Genomic DNA, 16487 nt, shown 5'->3' with positions numbered 1-16487 from the left:
ACAAATGCCCGAATGGACACTTGCCCGAATGGACCTAGCGCCCGTTGTAGCTCTCCATCCAACAAAATACGCCACTCCCACGCTGACTAGGATGATAAAGGGAGACAAACAACAATTTACGTTGCTATACAGCAGGTTTTGGGTAGCTTACCTTGTTTGTTTTTTCTGCGGTGAAGTTTACATCACTAGACTCGCACCACATTCTGTTCAAACATCCCATAGTAGAGATGATGTAAGTTGGAATATACATATTAACTCACGTACCGCACTGTTTAAGGTGGGAGCAGGACATTAACCCCCATGTTAATTAACGACCCATTGGATAATCATCCACACATTACACCCCTACGAGGTAAATTGCCCCTGTAAATTACTACCGTATCAATTCCCCCCCTCCTTCCCAGTGGGACATTATTCACCCCCCACCCCCCATATAGAGATAGATTAGGCTTGGGGTTGGGGTCGGGGTTGTTGAGCAAAGGGTAGGGATTGCTCAGGTCACCGGATTGAGGTGGGGGAATGTCCGGGGGGGGGGGGGGAGTGGATGGTAAAAGACGTAGTTTAATGTCCAATACCCATTTTAAGGTGCATTACAGCATTTTTATATAATCTGTGTCTGTGGTGTGTTGTGTTACTTCAAATTTTAATTCTAAAATAAAGTGTCCATTAACAGACCGAGAAAGGCATAGTAGTTTGTTTGTCTTTATGGCGAGTTGATACCCTCATTACGCTGTGGGAGATTGGTGTTTCTTCTTCTTTTTCTTCGTTCTTAATTTTAGTGTTGGAAGAAATCCCCTCCAACAAAATTAAGTTTACGTGTCAACTGGTTATGCACCATTGAGGCCATTGACTACGATTTCAACCTGCTTTTCTTTTTGGATTTGCTTCCATAGTCTTTGTCCAAACAAGAACAAACTACAAGGGAGCATTTGTTAGATTTTTCCCCCATCTATCGAGCCTTATCTGCCCTGGGGTCGAGACTTTTCGTTTTAGCAACCATGAGCTTATCCGATTCGACCACGCCGACCCCACATATGACAGGACATATAATTTATATAGAAAATATATAAATGTACCAGTGTCCGCCCGCCCCCCCCCCCCCCCCGTATACATCAGCTAGTAACACCTGGTACGCCCGTCTGTCTATGACTCTAATCACACATTGGATCGATATAAACACACAGACAGAAGTAGGTCTTTAAAGGGAGATCATTATCACAGCAGCCACGTTTTATCTCAACTCTACTGGCACGTGAGTACAGAGTTATTATTATTATTTTACAACACGGTAGGCCTATCTATAATCATTAATACATTTGCATGTATTTTTTTAATTGCGTTTCAATAAATAAATAACAATTTTAGTAAATATTGCAATGATATCAAGCTAGATTTCAATTGCTAATGTAGCTATTTCTTTCATTATACATAATATTAACATATTTTGCAAATCTATATATATAACTTTACTGTCTAGCATTATATTTTTTATTTTTTTACAATTTTTATTTTCACTACTGTGGTAACTATTTTTTTTTTTTACAATTTTTAACTTTCAGTTCGGTACAGGAATAACAACAAGAATCAAATGATGATTATCAAGATTCTACAAGCCACAATATTTTTTGTTACATTTATTGACACAGCCGTGAGATTGTATACTAACGCACTACCCATGCCCGTGTTTTTGTGCGGGAACAGGGTGCCGGTTCTCTACGCTAACGCAAGCAGCGAATACACATTGAAAGTCGCACCGAAGTTAACGGCGAACTCGACGATGAACACAATGACATGTACCTTGACTATTATCTTTCAAAGAGGTGCGGGGTTTTGTATTCTGCAAGAAACCACATATTCCGTTAACCGGGAGTCGAATGTAGAATTACAAATCTTCGCTCGTGTAAACACTACGGAAAAACTACTGCACTCGCTGGAATATTACCCCGATACAATCTATCACAAACATTTCTGCCAATCGTCGTCCAATCTCACTTTTGTACTTCAAAAATTCAACCGAGGCTACCCTGTGAAGCTCATTGATATTAGGTTAAATTTTAAAATTATTGATATTAGAAACGGAAACCGGACACTCTATTTCTACGACAGATATTGCAATGAAAAGTACCTACTCGATTGTAGCAGGGTTATGGTAGTGAACAGACCCCCCGGAAAAGACGTCGAATTGTCGTACACTTGTTTAATTACAGTGCAAAAAGTTAAAAAAGACAGACAACTGTGCATTGTTTTCGGAACGTCTAAACCGGAAGTCGGAAATCAAAAGTGGAACTTTTCAGTATCTACTACATATTCGCTGAGTCCCCAATACATCATTTATCGGCTCAACTCTTCCGAGTGGGGCCTAAACGAAAGGTACAGGCTATGGTGTGACAAAACCAAGACGGAATCGCTACATCTCATTCTTGTACGTAAAAACAACAGCGCGAGATCCGAAACCCCCGGAAATTTCAATTTCGTTGTTTACGACATCAAAGATGGAGCGTAATTAAAAAGTTGGTTAAGGGCAAAATTGTGAATGTTAGTAAGTCGGTCAATTTATTGATGTATTATATGTTGAATTTTTTTTTTTAGTTTACTCATTCCAAATTGTAATACAATTCTAAAATAAACGAAATTAGTAGGCCTATAACATACGCCAACTATCCATTCGTACACATTTTGAATACACATCATGTTTGTAATGTGTGTATACCAATATGTATTTGACATGGCCTGACACATCATAAGGGCGTTATATTCGATATTGAGATATTGTATTGGAATGGTTAAAGAATTATACCAGGATATTAACTCGATACGAAATTGCGTTTTAGTTGGGTTTATTATGACTTCAGGTATAGATTGGTATTTTTAAATATAGTTCGTGTTTATTTATATCACGGCAAGTGCTTATTTCGGTCAACGGCAATCTATGTTAAGTTTTTATTTATATGCATAAATATTGCTTAGAATTTAAAAAAAAGAGGTTATGCTAGTTTTAAACAATTCTATATTTCGGGTATAGTGTCGGATAATATAGTTTTTCAAAGTATTACATCTATAATAATAGTTTCGCTGTCTGTCAAGAACGCTCTGTCTGACAAGAACGCTCTAGAGAAAACACAAGCAAAATAAAAACATGCACAGTAATTCGAAAAACGAAATATGACGTCGACACATTTAGCGTAGAGTAGAACATAATCTCAAACCAGAGAGTGCACACAGTAATATGACGTCATTGATTATCGCGTAAACATTGAAAAAAAGGAAATGTTGTCTAATCTAAATGGTTTGCGTGAAGAGTTTCTTGCATACAATTCTTCGGGTAGGGGCGAAGCCCCACCCCCCGCGTAAGAACGTCTGAGCCCCCCCCCCCCCTCCCCAACTCAAAAGAAATTTCTTCATCGATACTCTATAATAAAATTACCGCCTAATTAATGTGTCTAATCTAAAAAGTGGTTTTCTTGCAATGGGACGGTAGACATGTTTTTTTTTTTTGGGGGGGGGGGGGGGGGGGGGGGGGGGGTTGGAGGGGGGGGGTGGTGTGTGGGGGTGGGGGGGGTGGTGTGTGGGGGGGTGGGTTGGTTTCAGTGTTTCTTTCAGACTTTTTCCTCCCCGGAGAGGGGTGGGGGTACTTGAAATTTTCGGGGGCGGGGGTATAATTTTCTGGGAGGGGGCGGACACTGGAAAAAGTATATAATTATATTTCGTTGAATGGGACGGTAGACATGTTTTTTTTGGGGGTGGGGGTGGTGGAGGGGTGGGGGGGGGGGGGGGGTGGTGGTGTGTGTGGGGGGGGGGGGTGGGGGTGGTGTGTGTGGGGGGGGGTGGGGGGGTGGTGTGTGGTGTGTGGGGGGTGGTGGGGGGTGGTGTGTGGGGGGGTGGGTTGGTTTCAGTGTTTCTTTCAGACTTTTTCCTCCCCGGAGAGGGGTGGGGGGTACTTGAAATTTTCGGGGGCGGGGGTAGAATTTTCTGGGAGGGGGCGGACACTGGAAAAAGTATATAATTATATTTCGTTGAATGGGACGGTAGACATGATTTTTTTGGGAGTGGGGGGTGGGGGGGTGGGAGGTGGGGGGTGGCGGGGGGGTGGCGGGGGGGGGGGGTGGGGGGGTGGTGTGTGGGGGGGGTGGGGTGGGGGGTGGTGTGGGGGGGGGGTGGCGGGTGGTGTGTGGGGGGTGGGGGTGGGGGGGGTGTGTGTGGGGGTGGGGGTGGGTGGTGTGTGGAGGTGTGGGGGTGGGGGTGGGGGGGTGGGGTGGGGTGGTTTCCTCATCGATACTCTATAATAAAATTACCACCTAATTAATGTGTCTAATCTAAAAAGTGGTTTTCTCGCAATTTCTTTAATGCAATTCTTCGCGTAGTGGCTAAGCGCGACACCAGTGTTTCTTTCAGACTTTTTCCTCCCCGGAGAGGGGCAGGGGGGTACTTGAGGTTTTCAGGGGCGGGGGTAGAATTTTCGGGAAGGGGGCGGACACTGGAAAAAGTATATAATTATATTTCGTTGAATGGGACGGTAGACATGTTTTTTTGGGGGGTGGGGGTGGGTGGGTGGGGGTGGGTGGGGGGAGGTGTGTGGGGGGTGGAGGTGGGGGTGGGGGGTGGTGGGGGTGGGGGTGGGTGGTGTGTGGGGGGTGGAGGTGTGTGTGGGGGTGGGGGGTGGGGGTGGGGGTGGTGTGTGTGGGGTGGGGGGGTGGGGGTGTGTGGGGGGGGGGGTGGGATGGTTTTAGTTTAGAGAAAAGAGACAGCACTATCAGCCTAGCGCCCGTTGTACCCTTCCTCAACGGGCCATTTATCTAGTCTAAATTAATGTTAAGCCTATGATTAAGTTTAATACAGAATAAAACAAACATTAAACAGCATTAAACAAACATGGCTACATTGAATTTTTGACAGCCCCAGAAATTTAATAAACATGTGCATTGATGTCTGATATAACAAAACATTAAACAAAGATGGCTACGTTGATTTCGGACAGCACCTTCACAATTTAACCGACAACGATTCCTTGATCTTGGAGAGCTACCAAAACACGAGGTGGGACCAAGACGCTGTCGATGATGTGCACGACGCCATCGGTGGTGATGATGTCTTTCTCTACAATCTTGGCGTGGTTCACGTTCAGTGCTCCGGCTGTGGGAAGGATTATAATACGTTCAGTACAATTATAGATCTGGTAACTAAATGAGATTTTATTGATAGCTTCATCTGTTTGGTTTTAGGTAGAAATGTATCTTTATGTTATTAATTATATCTTTAATATAAAACCGTTTTATCGTGGTTTTAGTTATGATAATTAGTTGTTTTGGGTTAATCATATAACAGTCTCTTTATGAGTTTACATAGAGCAGTATATTTCTCAATTTATACATAGCTGTAGCATTATATTGCATTTAGTGGAATTTCATATTAAAGTCCGAGTGGCTGAGGTAATGCTTATGAAGTAGCGTATGGTTGGTGTAATGCCGTGTGGTATAGCGTGTGGTTGGTGTAATGCCGTGTGGTATAGCGTGTGGTTGGTGTAATGCCGTGTGGTATAGCGTGTGGTTGGTGTAATGCCGTGTGGTATAGCGTGTGGTTGGTGTAATGCCGTGTGGTATAGCGTGTGGTTGGTGTAATGCCGTGTGGTATAGCGTGTGGTTGGTGTAATGCCGTGTAGCGTGTGGTTGGTGTAATGCCGTGTGGTAAAGCGTATGGTTGGTGTAATGCCGTGTAGCGTGTGGTTGGTGTAATGCCGAGTGGTATAGCGTGTGGTTTTGGTAATGGCGAGTAGTGTAGCGTGTGGTTTGTGTAACGACGAGTATAAAAAGTGTAGTTGGTGTAATGACAATGGGTGTTACGTGTGGTTTTGGTAATTCCGTGTGGTTTATTGCGTGGTTAACGTGTGGTGTTGCGTGTGGTTGGTATAATGACGTGTTGCTTGTGAACTAACGTGTGGTGTAAAGTGTGACTGGTCAACTGACCTGAGTCCTGCAGTATCATCAGGCCGTCGTGGTGGTTGTCCCCAGAGGTCAGACTGATGCTGTGGGTCATCCCAGTCCTTAGCTGTGGAGTCAAAAGTTCACATTGTAGACACCCATGGACAGAAATAGAAACGACCGTGGGAGAAGTGTCTCTGTAATACTCATACTGATCTATCATTCCAAAAATGTCCATGACATTAAATTGACCCTTGGCGATGAAGGCACGCTACCTTGAAATATCCGCCTGTCCGGTTGGGTGGGGGGGGGGGATGTGTGTGTGGGGGGGGGGGGGAGGTGAGGCGTGTATCTCTTTCTACCATTCAGGTTGTGCACTTTTAAAAACCTGGGAAACAGAAGACTGTTCTAATGTTAATTTACTTGAGGGCTGATCGAGTGATGTTTGGCTTGAGACTGTCTAAATTAAAATTAATACTTTATTGATTGCTTTCCTGTACATTTTTTTCCCCAGTTAAGTGAGAGTTCCCAGTCTATGTCTTAGCTTTGCTTGAAATATTTCTTTTAACTCGATGTCCGTGTATTTTGTGAAAAAATATCTGGATTTGTTCCTAATTTGCCATACAGTCGATCTATAAATAGCTGTTGCTACTAGTCTGTTTTCGTCTTCTGTTCTTTGTCTAGTCGTGTTAATTAAATTAAGTGTGATTGCTTTATTTGTTGTGGCTGTTTGATTGGTGGTATTTAATATTATCGCAAGTGTTTGCTTTGCTTTCTGTACTGATATACAATCTAAATAAATGTGTTTCTCAGTTTCTTGTATATTTTGCTTACACGTTTGACATGTTATTTTAACATTTTGATTTGACTTTGTATTTCGTGAAACTGGAGTTGTATTAAAAATCAATCTATATGCTACTTCCCTTACTTTTGGTGTAATGCGTTTATTATGTAGGTTTCTAAATGTATCTTTAATATCTATTATATTGTGTTCCCTGGCCCAACTAATTCTCGTGTATAAGGGTGTCGCTTGTTGTTTGATTAGGATGTCGTATATTTGTTGTGTGTCTTCCCCAATAATGCTTTTGTTTCCTTGGAATATTGCTAGCGTTTCTTTATAAAAGCTGCCTATGTCATTTCCCCCATAGTGTGGTGTTATGATGTTTAGTTTTAAAATGCTCTTTATGTTTAACCCTATGTAGTATTGTGCTAATGGATGATAATGTGGTTCTATCCTTATACTATCCAGATGTTTTAATCGGAAGGTGTTTATTTTAGTATGAATGTCGTGTAGCCCTATACCGCCTTTTAATTTGTTTTGTATTAAGGTTTTGTGGCTAATGTTTCTAATCGTGTTTTTGAAAATGAACTCTCTAATGTGCTTGTTTGTTTTTTTTTAATAAATGAGTTGGGTATTGTAGAGTTCGTCGCTACGAAAACTATTTATGGAATGATGTATCTGTTTACTAATGCAGCTCTGGCAAAAATGGTTGTATTGCAGTATTGGTATTTCTCCAGATTGTGATTTATTTTATTTTTCAGTGTGACCCAAGTTTCTTGGTCGTTTTTTGTGGGATCGCTGGTATAGGTTATTCCATAAATTCTGAGTTTGTCAGTTATTGTTATGTCTATGTGATAGTTATCTTTACCTTTCCATTTACCTATACCCATTACTTTTGATTTTTCTGCGTTTTTTTTCCCCCGCTTCCTTTCCCAAAGTTGTTGAATTTTTCTATTATAGTCTGTATTGCTTTTTCTGTTTGTACTAAGAAAGTAGTGTCGTCTGCGTATGCCAGTATTTTCTTGCCTACCGTGTTTGGAATGTACAGTCCTTTAATCGAGTTGTCCTGTCTAATGTTTTCTAGTAGAGGTTCTAAGCTAAAGATGTATAGTAGGGGAGATAAAGGACAACCTTGTCTAACTGATTTCTGTATGTGAAAAGCGCTTGTAACACTTGTTTATTAATAAATAAATATGTGCATTGTTATATATTATTTTTATCCATGTTTTAAAATAGTGTCCTAGGTTGTAAGCATCTATTGTTTTTATTAACCATGTATGATCTACTCCAGTGTGGTCTCCAAACTACGGCCCGCGGGCCGGATGCGGCCCGCGAGGTCATTTTATCCGGCCCGCGACGATCTTTTTGTCCACTGAATAAATGTTTGTTGGAGGTGGATGAGGAGCTTTGCACAGAAAATTCAAAACTATTTGAAATGTAGCTTTGTATGCAAATACAATTACTCGTCGTGTTGCAGATATTGGTGAAAACATTGCGACTCTAAAAGCGAAAAATTCAAGGAAGTTCAGCCATTTTTCAATTGCAATGGAAGAGTCGCAGCTTATCCACCTCTCAACTTCTTGTGTTCGTTAGAGGTGTGAAAGACCTGAACATAACACTAGAGCTGGCTTCCCTACATAGAATGTATGACACTGTTACCGGAGAGGATATCTAACCATAGATAGTTCAGAGACAAACACAAAAAACGCAAGATTTACCATATTTCACATCAGTAAGATTGCTAATTTTGCGAGAAAATTCTGAGCAGAGTATCTAAGAAAAGAAATAGGTGACTTCTTGATAGTAAAGATGGGACGGAGTGGTCTAGCGTTAGAGAGCTGGACTGCTAACCCGTAAGTCTCGAGTTCGAATCCGGGTTCAAGTCAGCAGACCGTCCCTGAGTCCACCCTACTCTGATGGGTACCTAACTCACGTTAGGGAAAGTAAAGGCGGCTGGGCATAGTGCTGACCACACTATCTCTTCATATGCCGAGATCACAGAAACAAGTGAACTCTACTTCACTTGCCCCATAGACCGTTAGATTTGAAAGGGAAACTTTACTTTTACTTAAGAGTAAAGGCAAGTCACAGCCATTTTTGTCTGATGAAGAGTGGGTATAGAAATTGGCTTCTGCTGCAGACATAACTAGTCATTTAAATTTTCTGAATCTAAAACGGCAAGAGAGTGAAATCTAGTTTCTGATCTATACGCCCACAAAAAGGCCTTTAGATACAAACTTGTCATGTTTTTGGAACAAGTACAGGCTAACAACTTGACACACTTTCAGCAGTGCAAGGTCTTTACGGCTGAAACAACCACTGAGTTCCCCACGTCATTTACATACGAGATCATTAAAGACCTCCAGCTGCAGTTTCAGTAGCGGTTTTCTGACTTGGCATTCATAGGCAGAAGAAGTGAGACTGTTCCAAAACCCATTTGAAGCAAATGTGGCCAGTTGCAAAATGAACTGCAGCTGGAGGTCATTGAATTGCAAGAAAATGAATTCTTTAGAGACACGTTCAAAGAAGGGCGGATGGGTTTTAGTGCGTTTTTGCACAAGGAAGACTTTCCTAACATTAAAACTTTTGCATCAAAGTACCTTTCAAATTTTGGAACAACATACCTGTGTGAACAAACATTTTCAAGAATGAAATACGTGAAGAACAATTTGAGAGCAAACGTGGACCTCGGGTGGGGGGGGGGGGGGTGGACACTTGAAATTTGTATATATTTCTATATAAATTATATTTCGTTGGGGGGGGGGGCGGTAGACATTCTTCGGGGGGGGGGGGGGGGGGGAGGCGCCACGACCCTGAAGAGAGGCCATAAAGAAATTCTGGCCCCCGAACTGATATTTGATAGTTAATGCGGGCCTCGGGCTGAAAAGTTTGGAGACCCCTGATCTACTCTATCGAAAGCTTTCTGTTGGTCGATGCTAAGAATTGCTAGTTGTGTGTCTTTCTGCGTGCTATAATGTATGATGTCTCTAATTAAGTGCGTGTGGTTGTGTATGTTTCTACCTGGTATGCTATACTGTTGATCGGGGTGTATTAATTTAGATATGAAAGGTTCGAGTTTCTTAACTAAAGTTTTTGTCAATATTTTATAATCACTGTTCAGTAAAGATATAGGTCTGTAATTTATATTTTTTGTCCTGTCCGTATCATTTTTGGGAATGAGTGTTATATATGCCCTGTTAAAATCTGTAGCACAATCCTCTCTTTCATGTATGTCCTGAAATGTAGTGTGTAAAAGGGGTATTAAGTCATTTTTGAAGGTTTTATAAAATTCATTGGTTAGTCCAGGGGTCGGCAACCTGCGGCTCGCGAGCCGCATGCGGCTCTTTTGATGCCAAGATGCGGCTCTCCAGCTCCTTGCACAAAAGTAATATTTAAATAATTTCATTTTCAAAACTCATAATAAATATTATAATGTAAAGAAACACAAGTTTAAAAAGAAGAAAAAACTCATCAGGGGTCATCCATAAATGACGTCACACTCGTAGGGGGGAGGGGGGGTCCGTAATTTTGTGACGATGTGTGATGAGGGGGGAGGGGGGGGGGTCAGATGTTTCGACGTCACATTTTTGCATTATAAAAAAGCAATGTTAGAAAACGAATTTTAGACGTTATTTCGCGTTTTAGATAACTGTTTTAATAAATTGTAATAGTTTAGACAAGATTTTGGAAAAATATCAATGTTTTTAAAAAAAATCAACTGCAATTTTGAGGGGGGTTGTAGGTTGAGGTGTGACGTCATTTTAGGGGGGGGGTCTGGCTTTTTGTGACGAAGTGTGACGGAGGGGAGGGGGGAGGTAAAAATCGTCATTTATGGATGACCCCTCAGAGAACATTGAGAAATATGTGCAGTAGAAATTATACGGACAGCCGCTTAAGCATCGGGCCCAGCCCTAACATCCGTCAATTGTCCAAGTTTTTTTAGTTATTAGCTTCCTACTGTTGAGCCGGGTACTGGGCGGTATTGGGCGGTGGGATACTAGTTCACCCTGCGTTCAGTGGGCTGGAAGTCAGATGATAGCCGAAGAACAGAAGCGACCGATACACGGTAATCAAACCGATATTCAAGCCAGTTGGTCGGAGTTTGCGGTGCTGAAACCTGCCCGACTAACGGGAGACATCTCCTGAGCCAGTGGTGTCCGTAAAGAAAAAAAAAAGTTTGCTTCTAAAATGGATTGGGATAGTCCTGTATTTTTATTTTTTTAATACTAATTTCATTATTCCGACAAAACAAGCGTATGTTTTTATATGAATAAATATTATTTCATATATGAAGCTATTTATTTTAAATAACAACTCACATTTATCTACCTAATCCTAATAAAATATAAAATATTGAAATTAAAAAAAAATAGTGGCTCTTTAAAACCTGGGAAATTTTGAAAATTGTAACTTTTGGCTCTTCCGTCTTAAAAGGTTGCCGTCCCCTGGGTTAGTCCGTCTGGTCCTGGAGCTTTATTTAGTTTTAGTTCAACAAACAGTATGACTTCATTTTAAAGATAAAGTTTCGTGTTGCCAGGAGAATATACCAATTTTGAACAGACCTTCTTTGTAAATTTTAGCAACTATGTCTCATTCGGGTTTAAGTAGTGTAAATATTGCCAAAGTGAAATATTACTTCAAGTAATATCGACAGCAAAATCGACATGCTTGCTAGTAAATCACTTGTCTAAGTAAATTTAGAATTAGATTGATGTCACTAGCCAAGTGCCGCTACAAGAATGTCAAGAGAATACAACTAAATATACTACCAGACTTTCTCCTATTGGTTACGTCCCTTACTAGAGCGACGTCAATTATTGAAGTTAACATGGGAGGCTATTAATTTAACGAATGGTCCTGGGTATTGGGGAATCATGCGATGGTCAGTCGGGCGGTGGGACTATGTGACCCAAGGGGATAGTCGGACATGTAGGCCATCATACAATGGTCAGTCTCTCTGTGGGGGTCTATAGATTTACTCTGGCCCCAGGGGATAGTCGGACTTGTAGGCCATCATGCAATGCTCAGTCGAGCTGCCAATAAAAGCTAATATCTTAAGAGATTTCTAGTTAATTTAAGCAAACATGAACAGTTTGATAACGTTTTTAAGGGTAGTTTTTACTTTCTCGTACATACGAAATAAAGGGAAAGTATAGTAATCGTGCACAAAAAAAATCGAGATTTTTTTGCAAATCTCGACGTTTTACCCCTCCCTGAGTCGGAAAAACATAGTTTTGCAATCTTGTCTGTATGTCTGTGTGTGTGTCTGTTTGTCTGGGTGTCTATAATGTATCGTAACGAGTACCGTTATAGATAGGTTGATGAAATAGCATATATAAGTATTATATCAGATTTGTAGATCCGTATCAACTTTTGAGCGATTTCCGATAAACGGAAGTTGAACTTTTTATATATTCAATTTTTCTAAAGCCTATAAATTGAGTACTCTTTCAGAGAGAGAAATGAAATTTCACTTGTCAGTAATAGATCTGATTGTCTGCCTTAAATCAAATTTTGAATAATTTCCGTTGAATGGAAGTAGTAATTTACGCTATTTCCGATTTCTCAATAAAACGCATGTGAATTTATAAAGTACTACTAATATTCCGCACTATTATGCACATTTTTATTTGGCGATCACTTGGTGTTTAATTCTTTTCACTACAAGATTTTATTCTATTTTAAAAGGTTTAAGTATTTAGAATGGATTAAAAATCATGTCTATATCCCGAGTAGCCATCCCCTGATGTTTTTTATAAGAATATTCGAGAAATTTAGGGGAGATCACTCCCGGTTTATTTGTTTAGAAGTCAAATATTTTTTTTTCACTTTTATACAAATAAGGCTTTGCATTATCTTTTTAATTAATGTTGAACAGCCGTTACACATTGAGTTTAAAATTATTTTTTAACCCACGTGAGTTAGGCCTACTTTAATTTTTCTTAACTTGCTTCACTGAGGTGGAAATACTGTGGTTTTATTGCTAAATATACAATTTGACACAATTCTTTTCATTGTAAGGTATTGTTTACTTGTATTTTTGAATAAGTGTTATCAGTGTTTCATGCAGGCATATCTTCGGGGCGTCATCCCCATTCCACCTACCCCCTCCCCTCAAAACATGACTAGCCCCCCCCTCCCCCCCCCCCCAACCCGAACAAAATATAATTTATATAGAAAATATATACTTATATACTTTTACCTGTCTCGGGCCCATCCCCGGAAATATTTTGTCCTACCCTCCTCCCGAAAGTTTCAAGTGCACCCCCCCCCCCCCTCAACCCGAACAAAATATAATTTTTATATATAAAATATATACTTTTACCTGTCTCGGGCCCCATCCCCGGAAATATTTTGTCCTACCCTCCTCCCGAAAGTTTCAAGTGCCCCCCCCCCTCCCAGCAACTCCTCCTTTATTGTATTTTAAGGCTAGATGTATGTTGTTTACGTGGACTTTATATTTATATTGCGACAAATGCCCTAAAGGACACTTGCCCGAATGGACACTTGCTAGAATGGACAATTGCCAGAATGCGACAAATGCCCGAATGCGACAAATGCCCGAATGCGACAAATGCCCGAATGCGACAAATGCCCGAATGGACACTTGCCCGAATGGACACTTGCTCCAATGCGACAAATGCCCGAATGGACACTTGCCCGAATGCGACAAATGCCCGAATGGACACTTGCCCGAATGGACACTTGTCCGAATGCGACAAATGCCCGAATGGACACTTGCCCGAATGGACACTTGCCCGAATGGACACTTGTCCGAATGCGACAAATGCCCGAATGGATACTTGCCAGAATGCGACAAATGCCCGAATGGATACTTGCCCGAATGGACACTTGCCCAAATGGACCTAGCGCCCGTTGTAGCTCTCCCTCCAACAAAATACGCCACTCCCACGCTGACTAGGATGATAAAGGGAGACAAACAACAATTTACGTTCCTCAACAGCAGGTTTTGGGTAGCTTCCCTTTGTTTTTTTCCCTGCGGTGACATTTACATCACTAGACGCGCACCACATTCTGTTCAAACATCCCATAGTAGAGATGATGTAAGTTGGAATATACATATTAACTCACGTACCGCACTGTTTAAGGTGGGAGCAGGACATTAACCCCCTTGTCAATTACCGACCCATTGGATAATCATCCACACATTACACCCCTACGAGGTAAATTGCCCCTGTAAATTACTTCCGTATCAATTCCCCCCCCCTTCCCAGTGGGACATTATTCACCCCCCCCCCCCCACCCCATATAGAGATAGATTAGGCTTGGGGTTGGGGTCGGGGCTGTTGAGCGAGGGGTAGTGATTGCTCAGGTCACCGGAATGAGGTGGGGAAATGTCCGGGGGGGGGAGTGGATTATAATAGATGTAGGTTAATGTCCAATGCCCATTTTAAGGTGCATTACAGCATTTTTATATAATCTGTGTCTGTGGTGTGTTGTGTTACTTCAAATTTTAATTCTAAAATAAAGTGTCCATTATCAGACCGAGAAAGGCATAGTAGTTTGTTTGTTTTTATGGCGCGTTCATTCCCTCATTACGCTGTGGGAGAATGGGGTTTCTTCTTCTTCTTCGTTCTTAATTTTAGTGTTGGAAGGGATCCCCCTCCAGCACAATTAAGCATACGTGTCAACTGGTAATGCGCCATTGAGGCCATGGACTCCGATTTCAGCCTGCTTTTCTTTTTTATTTGCTTCCATAGCCTTTGTCCAACCAAGAACAAACTACAAGGCAGCAGTTGTTTGATTTTGGAGTTGTTTCTTCTTGAAGAGTGGCTGTCCCCAGCTAACGAGCCTCGTTTGCCCGAAAATGGGTTTTAATATCTTAAAATTCTACGCAGACAAATTTTTTTTTACCATGTGCTCACGACACTTGTTTATTTTGGGTATTAGCTTGTTTATTTTTGTATGGTTTTATGTGATTATTTCGTACAAAACAAGTAACTTTCAGTTTTGAAACCAATGTTTTCTAATTTAAATTGACACTGATTTGGAGGCAGCGAGTTACTACATTGAACCTACAGCAGATTATATTCTTGTATTTTAAGTGATAGGCGTATTTATAAAACGACAGCAGCGAATAGAGTGAGCAAATGTTATTGTTTTTCGGTATATTTTATAAATTGTAATGATATTCATAGTAATATGCTTTAGCCTCAAATAGTCATTCTACGAAAGATTCCAATGCGTATTGTGTGGGTAACACTAAACGAGAATTTTTTTTTTAAATAATACTAACTTGCGGCATTTTTATTTTCGGTTCTTAAATCCAGTGCTGCAACTGATTCCCTCCAAACAATAAAATTGTTGTGCGTCATACACATTGTTTTCTCCAGACATTTTTCTCTTTTGGGGGGGGGGGGGGGGACGGGGGGACGGACGACGACGACACTTTTAAAAGTATATATTTTCTATATGAATTCCATTTTCGTTCGGGGTGGGTGTGAACTTTCTTCGGGGGGGGGGGGGGGGGGGGGGGTCCACTGGAAAAAGAATTGCCATATAGGTCATTGACTCCGATTTCAGCCTGCTTTTGATTTATGATTTGCTTCCACATCCTTTGTATAACCAAGAACAAACTACAAGGCAGCAGTTGTTTGATTTTGGACTTTTCTCTCCTAGATGGGTTGCTGTCCCCAGCTAACGAGCCTCATCTGCCCGGGGGTTCGAACTCGAGACTTTTCGGTTTAGCAATCATGAGCTTTACCGATTCGACCACGCCGGAAATATATTGTATACAGAAAATATATACATTTACCAGTATCCGCCCCCCCCCTCCGGATACATCAGCTAGTAACACCTGGTACGCTTGTCTGTTTATGACAAATCTCACTTTGGATCGATATAAACACACAGACAGTAGAAGGTCGTTAAAGGGAGATTATTTACACAGCAGCCACGTTTTATCTCGACTCTACTATCATGTACAGCGTTATATTTTCCACACTCTAAACCATTCTTTTTTTCTACAACACGGTATCTATAATCATAAATACATTTGCATGTATTTTTTAATGCGTATAAATAAATAAATAACAAATTTTAATAAATATTGCAATATAAAGCTAGATTTCAATTGCTATTGTAGCTATTTCTTTCATTATACATAATATTAACATATTTTGCAAATTTATAGATATAACTTTACTGTCTAGCATTATATTTTTTATTTTTTTTTTACAATTTTTTTTTTCACTACTGTGGTAACTATTTTTTTTTTTTACAATTTTTAACTTTCAGTTCGGTACAGGAATAACAACAAGAATCAAATGATGATTATCAAGATTCTACAAGCCACAATATTTTTTGTTACATTTATTGACACAGCCGTGAGATTGTATACTAACGCACTACCCATGCCCGTGTTTTTGTGCGGGAACAGGGTGCCGGTTCTCTACGCTAACGCAAGCAGCGAATACACATTGAAAGTCGCACCGAAGTTAACGGCGAACTCGACGATGAACACAATGACATGTACCTTGACTATTATCTTTCAAAGAGGTGCGGGGTTTTGTATTCTGCAAGAAACCACATATTCCGTTAACCGGGAGTCGAATGTAGAATTACAAATCTTCGCTCGTGTAAACACTACGGAAAAACTACTGCACTCGCTGGAATATTACCCCGATACAATCTATCACAAACATTTCTGCCAATCGTCGTCCAATCTCACTTTTGTACTTCAAAAATTCAACCGAGGCTACCCTGTGAAGCTCATTGATATTAGGTTAAATTTTAAAATTATTGATATTAGAAACGGAAACCGGACACTC

This window comes from Physella acuta, unplaced genomic scaffold (assembly GCF_028476545.2).
Source record: "Physella acuta isolate Inbredline_101_S28 unplaced genomic scaffold, ASM2847654v3 ptg000350l, whole genome shotgun sequence".
In the NCBI taxonomy this organism is placed as follows: domain Eukaryota; kingdom Metazoa; phylum Mollusca; class Gastropoda; family Physidae; genus Physella; species Physella acuta.
This window is presented reverse-complemented; position numbering follows the sequence as displayed.